Source organism: Schistocerca gregaria, chromosome X (assembly GCF_023897955.1).
Source record: "Schistocerca gregaria isolate iqSchGreg1 chromosome X, iqSchGreg1.2, whole genome shotgun sequence".
NCBI lineage: Eukaryota > Metazoa > Arthropoda > Insecta > Orthoptera > Acrididae > Schistocerca > Schistocerca gregaria.
Window position 1 is genome coordinate 151,736,309 of NC_064931.1, and position 6,532 is coordinate 151,742,840.

General features: G+C 42.9%; 1 pseudogene; it reads right to left on the minus strand.

Moving 5' to 3' along the window:
* Window positions 1–312: 312 nt before the first annotated feature.
* Window positions 313–430, minus strand: LOC126299945 (5S ribosomal RNA; annotated as a pseudogene).
* Window positions 431–6,532: the final 6,102 nt, after the last annotated feature.

Below are 6,532 nucleotides of genomic sequence, written 5' to 3' on the forward strand. Positions count from 1 at the left end.
GAGTTATAAGTTGAGCATGAACAAAAGAAACGTAAGGGTAATGAAATATAGTATAATTAATTGAAGCGATACTGTGGAAATGAGACGCTGCAAGTAGTACAGGGTGGCTCAAACCACTCACTCCGTCTACAGGCCACAAGTGACCCATCGGGACCATCCGACCGCCGTGTCATCCTCAGAGGAGAATGCAGATAAGGAGGGGCGTGGGATCAGCACACTGCTCTCCCGGTTGTAATGATGGTATTCTTGACCGAAGCCGCTACTATTCAGTGAGGCAACTCCTCAATTGGCATCACGAGGCTGAGTGCAATATGGCAACAGCACACGGTGGCCTGGATGGTCACCCATCCAAGTGCTGACCACGTCCGACAGCGCTTAACTTCGGTGATCTCACGGCAACCGGTGTGCCCACTGCGGCAAGGCCGTTGCCAGGGTAACTCAAAAGAACGGGAAATTTTGGAATGGAGATTAATGGATGAGCTCAATTAGTTTGCCCATATTTATTTATGTCAGTGTGTAGCACAGAGTATGCCATTATTGAATGTCATAAGCCTTTTTATTTCTTCAGTATTACACCCTGCCTATAAGCTCCCCCTCGGCGTATACATTCCTGCAGCCTGATAGGAACGTATGAACGTTATGCGCGACTCGACCTAACATTTCAGTAGGAATCCTGAAGATTTTCTCTCATATCCTTGCTTTAAGTTCTTTGATGTTTGCAGGTCGAGTACGGTAAACCGTGCTGTTAAGGTGGCCCGACAAGAAAAAATCATACGCTGTCAGGTCAGGAGATATGAGAACCATGCAATGCTATGTTTGCCTAATAAAACCTGAAAGGAAAGGACTACTGATTGGTGAGCTCCATCATTTTAATATTCTGAAATTCGATTTGGAATCGCTCCTGCTGGTGGGCGGGGGGGGGGGGGGGGGGGGAGGGGTTGGTTGAGGATGCTGGACGCAATGTGCGATCTTCAAGTAGTATACGGGCTGGGTCTCGACAGCTAAACATTGCATGGTTCACCATTCTTTCGGGCAGCAGTAGAGCGACCTCTAGTGTCGCTCCAGGCTGTCGCGCATGCAGATGTTCGTCACATTGAACAACCTTTGTAACCTGGAATGTAGGCATGGTCCTCAATTAACAAATGTTACTCTCTCATGTGGAAATTAAATTGTGTTTCTTTCAACAATTGATTCGGTATTTCTCTTCCACATGTCCTTGAAAATGCTTCCACAAAGTTTCATTGTCCTACAATTACTCGTTTGTTATGGGAGCCCTCCAAAGTAGCGGAAGTGTAATTATAACGAGCCTGCACATTTCGCTGCACCGTATCAGTCCGTGTCACAGGCGACTTGCTTTGCCCTCACTGATTTACTGAGCGCATAAGCTTCATAACAATACTTCATCCACCGGTCGTGGTGGCCGAGCGGTTCTAGGCGCTACAGTCTGGAACCACGCGACTGCTACGGTCGCAGGTTCGAATCCTGCCTTGAGCATGTGTGTGTGATGTCCTTAGATTAGTTACGTTTAAGTAGTTCTAAGTTCTAGGGGACTGATGGCCTCAGAGGTTAAGTTCCATAGTGCTCAGGGCCATTTGGGCCCAATACTTCATCCAACAGGGAGTCTAACTCGAAGCATTTTGTGAATGGCTAACGACTGTGCTAGACAGTGTGAAACGTGTCGTGGGATATAATTCCAATGACCAGAGCGATAGTACGTGTCGTTATTTGGTCTCAGAAAGAAAAGTCTAAGATCCAGCAAGAAAACAAGAGATAATGAAACTGGCTCTGTTATACCTACTTAGTGAAAAGGGGCTATATTAAAAAAATTAATTCCACCCAAAACGATTTAAGATCAGACGAAAAAATCGTCAGCTTCCATCATCTACTTTGCTCAACCACCAAAACACCTCTCTGCTGAGGTGTCAATGAGCACAAGAGTGACCTCTGCTTCGCAAAGATGTGTCTTTAATGTTCACCCGAAAAAATTACATTTCGTAAATGTAGAATCATAGCGAGTAATGTAGAATATCCGAATTTACTTCAGTACTAACGGAATGTAAAGAGGTAACTGCCATCACTCATTCGTCTTGAAACACAAAACACGATATGCAAAACTGAAGGATTCAAAATTAATATCTCTCTTTACCTCTGTGGATGTAACACTAGAAGCGGTGGCCTTAAGGTGAAACCAGACCGACAGTTCCTTCTGCATAACTAGGGCCACGATCAGTAATACGTCCAGAGGCAAAGTGAAAGTTTCCTTCTTGGAACACAGATCAAGTTTATATCAGCGATAATTATATTTCAATTTTGTGGGTACATGTTGCGCGATCTCTCAGATCGAGTGTCAGTGGTATCTACGGGATAGTTTTCTTTACAAAGCTTTTTATACCGGAAAAGCTACCATCAGCGTTTTATAAAATGCAAAAGGGCTTTTTATTGTTGATTACCCCTCAGTGGACAAAAAGTAGCCGCCTAAGCAAACGCCTTCTTGGACAATCTGTACAAAAAAAAAAAATCTTAAGTTGCCTGCAACGCAACGGAATGAAAAACTTTGGGCAATGCAGCTGCCCGAGAAGTTGCTTCTACACTAGTGCAATTGAGGGATTAGAAGTAGGAATTGTTGGAACTTCTGCTCTTTCGATTATATTTGACATTGCTTGGCTTCCACGTCAGCATCAGTTATCAACGATCACAACTTGATACCAGCGCTGGATAAAGGAATCCTGTATGCTTTGGGTTCTGAAGATGAGTAAGTGTTTATGGAGAACAAACAGCTAAGATCATTGGTTTCCTATTCTCTTCATCCCCCCCCCCCCCCTCTTCCACCCAAGATCGAAGCAGTGCACCCTGTCTGTTTACGTACAGAGTAAATTCTGCGTGCCTAAGTGAGAAAGTATTCGCAATGTTTGCGCAGTGTGTATCTGAGGCAGAACATTGGAACCAGCCCAGTATTCACCATATGAGAAGAGGGGAATCGTCTAAAAACCTCATCCAGGATCCAGGCTGGTAGGCACAGCAGCCCCTCGTCGTTAACCAGCCGGCAGGATTCTATGTGGGGACGTCATATCTCCTCATCCTGGAAGTCATGTTGGTTCGCGCAGCTACCCGTGTGTGTACACTTCGCATAACACGGTTTTCAGCAATACTCATTCATGTTGCTCTTGTGTGTCGTTTAACTAATCTACACAACATAGTCGTTTCACGCTTTTCTGATCTCTCGAAATCCAGCAGAGGACTTCCTTGGTCCATCTACCGTCGAGCCGCTTGGCGACTTGCCCTGTTCACCTCCATTTCATTTCTATTAAAGTCACAACTACGTCTTCCACTCCAATCGGTCCCGTGATCAATTTACTTTCTTTCATGTCTCTCCTTGAAATTCAAACTTCCATCTGTGAATTGTTAGCTGAGCACCTCTTAGTTTTCTTATTACCTATTCCCCCCTTAAGGGTAGATTCTTCTAAAAGAAGAATGGCTCTGAGTACTATGGGACTTAACGTCTGAGGTCATCAGTCCCCTAGAACTTAGAACTACTTGAACATAACTAACCTAAGGACATCAAACACACCCATGCCCGAGGTAGGATTCGAACCTGCGACCGTAGCGCTCGCGCGGTTACAGACTGTAGCGCCTAGAACCGCTCGGCCATACCGGCCGGCCAGATTCTTCTCAGTCACCCTATAATATAAGAGATCTATACGACTTTTTAGGAGAAAATAGTGAATCAGTCGACGTAAATCTTTTTGTACATTAGTTATTGATTCTTGAACAACATGTTCTGATTTTGTAATAAATTCGGTTATCATTGCTTTTTACAAAGTCAGGTGTGTCCATGGCGGAAATCCTGAATTCTGCAAATTTCATCTGAAACCCTAAGAAAAACTAATGAACACATTAAAATTTAAAAAAAAAATGAGTATTTCAAACTGAAGGAATGGATTTCGGAAACTTTAATAAAGATATCTTTCTGAAAATTGGCTGAATTGCTCCTCGGGTATGTCCATAAGGAGTAACAAGGTAATTTTTTAAATTTAATTTAATCATTAGTTTTTGCAAAAAAAAAACATGACAAAACTACACCTTTCTTTTAAGCGTCCTCCATTTTATTATTTTGTCAAGCTTAAAAAATTTGCGGTATTACTCAGTGCACAATATTCTATAGATTAAGAAAATCGTTAGTTTCCATAATTTCAGATAGATTTGCCGGCTGTGTCGCTTCCGTCATGGACACACCTCCTTTTGGACAGATAAACTTTAAATGCTTGGATGGGGGTCTTCATGATGACCGAATTTCGTAAAAAAAAAGCAGGATGTGCACAAATATTTACGTTTATTGCTTCCTTAGGTTTTCCAAAAGAAATCGTAAAAGTTTCTTATTTTATGGACTGACTGAGGATAATGGAGCCTTCAAAAGTGTGTGTCGACAGAAAAAATTTGTATTCCAATGAAGTCATTGTTGCTGCCGCATTTGTGTATTCTGCAGACCTCCCAGGATCGCACTTCAGAGATGTATTCTACTTCGTGGAGAAAGATGGGAGAAATTACAATGTCCTTAAGAGCACTACGTCCAAACAAAAGTGCACTTTTTCCTAAAGTAATACAGCCGTTTAGTGCCAGCCGCAACACTTCATAGATTTTCCTGCTATTTGGTGAGTGAGCAAACGAGTGAAGACGACGGTCAGTGAGCAACAAGCAACGTGATTCATTTATGGCGGAGACGTTATGATTCGCTCCCATGGGTATTACGAACACATTGAATGAAGTCAGAAAGATTATACAGGAATAAATTTGGTGACGGAATATCAACAAGTAGATGGTCCCATAGACAGATAAAAGTTAAATTTCAGAAAGGCATTAACTTACATTTATACTAACAAAAACATGGTTCCCATTCATACAACAGAAGGAAATCCCGTCGCAGTTACGATAATATTCATGTTAATAAATCTCTCCATTACGAGAGTTTATTGTCGAATCAACGGACCATTCTGATCTTGTCTGGAAGAAAATCAGTAGTTTTATTTCGTACTGGTATCCTGGTCTGAGCAACAAATGCAAGTATTTAATAGCACACAAACAATGAGCCATTTGATTAGACGAGTTTCTATTCACTGTGAACTAAAAAGGGAAAGGATGAGGAAGAAGTAATATTCATACTTTAGAAATCGATCCGTTTTAATGTAATCTTCTTACCAAACATTGCAAAATAAGCTAATACTGGTACATTTTCGTAAAATAGAAACCTAAATATTTTATTTGTTCTCTCCTATACTTTAAGATTGCACAACTTTCGACGGCATGTCGCGAAAGAGATAGAGGAGGAGGGGGAGATTAGCGTTTAACGTACCGTCGACAACGAGGTCATTAGAGACGGAGCACAAGCTCGGATTAGGGATCGATATCGGCCGTGCCCTTTCAAAGGAACCATCCCGGCATTTGTTTGAAACGATTTAGGAAAATCACGGAAAACCTAAATCAGGATGACCGGAGACGGGTTTGAACCGTCGTCGTCCCGAATGCGAGTCCAGTGTGCTAACCACTGCGCCACCGCGCTCGGTACGAAAGACATTTAGTATCAGGTGTGACGAAGGTTTCTGAAAAATGGAAAGGGATCGTCATTGAAAATTACTTACCATGGTATTATTATTCTTGAAACGGGTCGACAGAAATCTTTTCGTAAGTGTTAAGTGTGGCTGGCGCCCTGGAATGCTGCCAGAAGTTTTCCTGGTATTTCACTCTGTCGCAGAACATGTATCTGGAAAAGGGAAGAGCAACCGTGTTTATTTATGTCGCCTCGTAGAGTCGGTTTTGTTTCTCACTTTGTCCTTTGTGAGGTAGTAAACGTGGTAATGGATGTGTTTTGAAGTTCCCTCCAGTGCGTTTAGAATTTCCAAACAATGGTGTAATTGTAGTGCCAACTTAGCTTGTAGATAGGTAGAGCTGGAACCAGAGTAGCCAGTCGGTGACATGGGGCAGAGGTCCGGGTTTTGCACGATACAGAGCGCTGCTGGTAGCGGGAACTTCTCCTCCCCTGACTGTTGGGTGGATACCCTCCAGCTAGGGAACTTTGGGCACTGTTCCGTTGCTGCTGGTAAGTGCTGGACACTTCCTTGAAGTGTTCGTCTTGTATCTTGTACAAAGGTATTCCGAAGGAACTGGCATCACTTAGTTCCACAAAGATGGATGTAGAGGAATTATGGGCAAAATTTTACCAGACTGTAAATCGTGTACTGGAGAGTTATGTGCCTAGTAACTGGGTAAGGATGAAAAAGACCCACCACGGATTAATAGCGAAATTCGACGGACGCTGAGCAAGCAGAAGCTGTTGCACCCTCGGTTCAAAAGGGACTCATAAATGACGACAAGCGAAGGTCAGTAGAGATTCGTACGTTTGTGAAAAGACCTATGCGTGAAGCATACAACAGCTACCATGGTCACACCTTAGAAAAAGATCTAGCAGAGAACCCGAGAAAATTTTGGTCGTACGTTAAATAGCTAAGCTGGTCTAATAAACCCATTCAGGCCCTTGTTG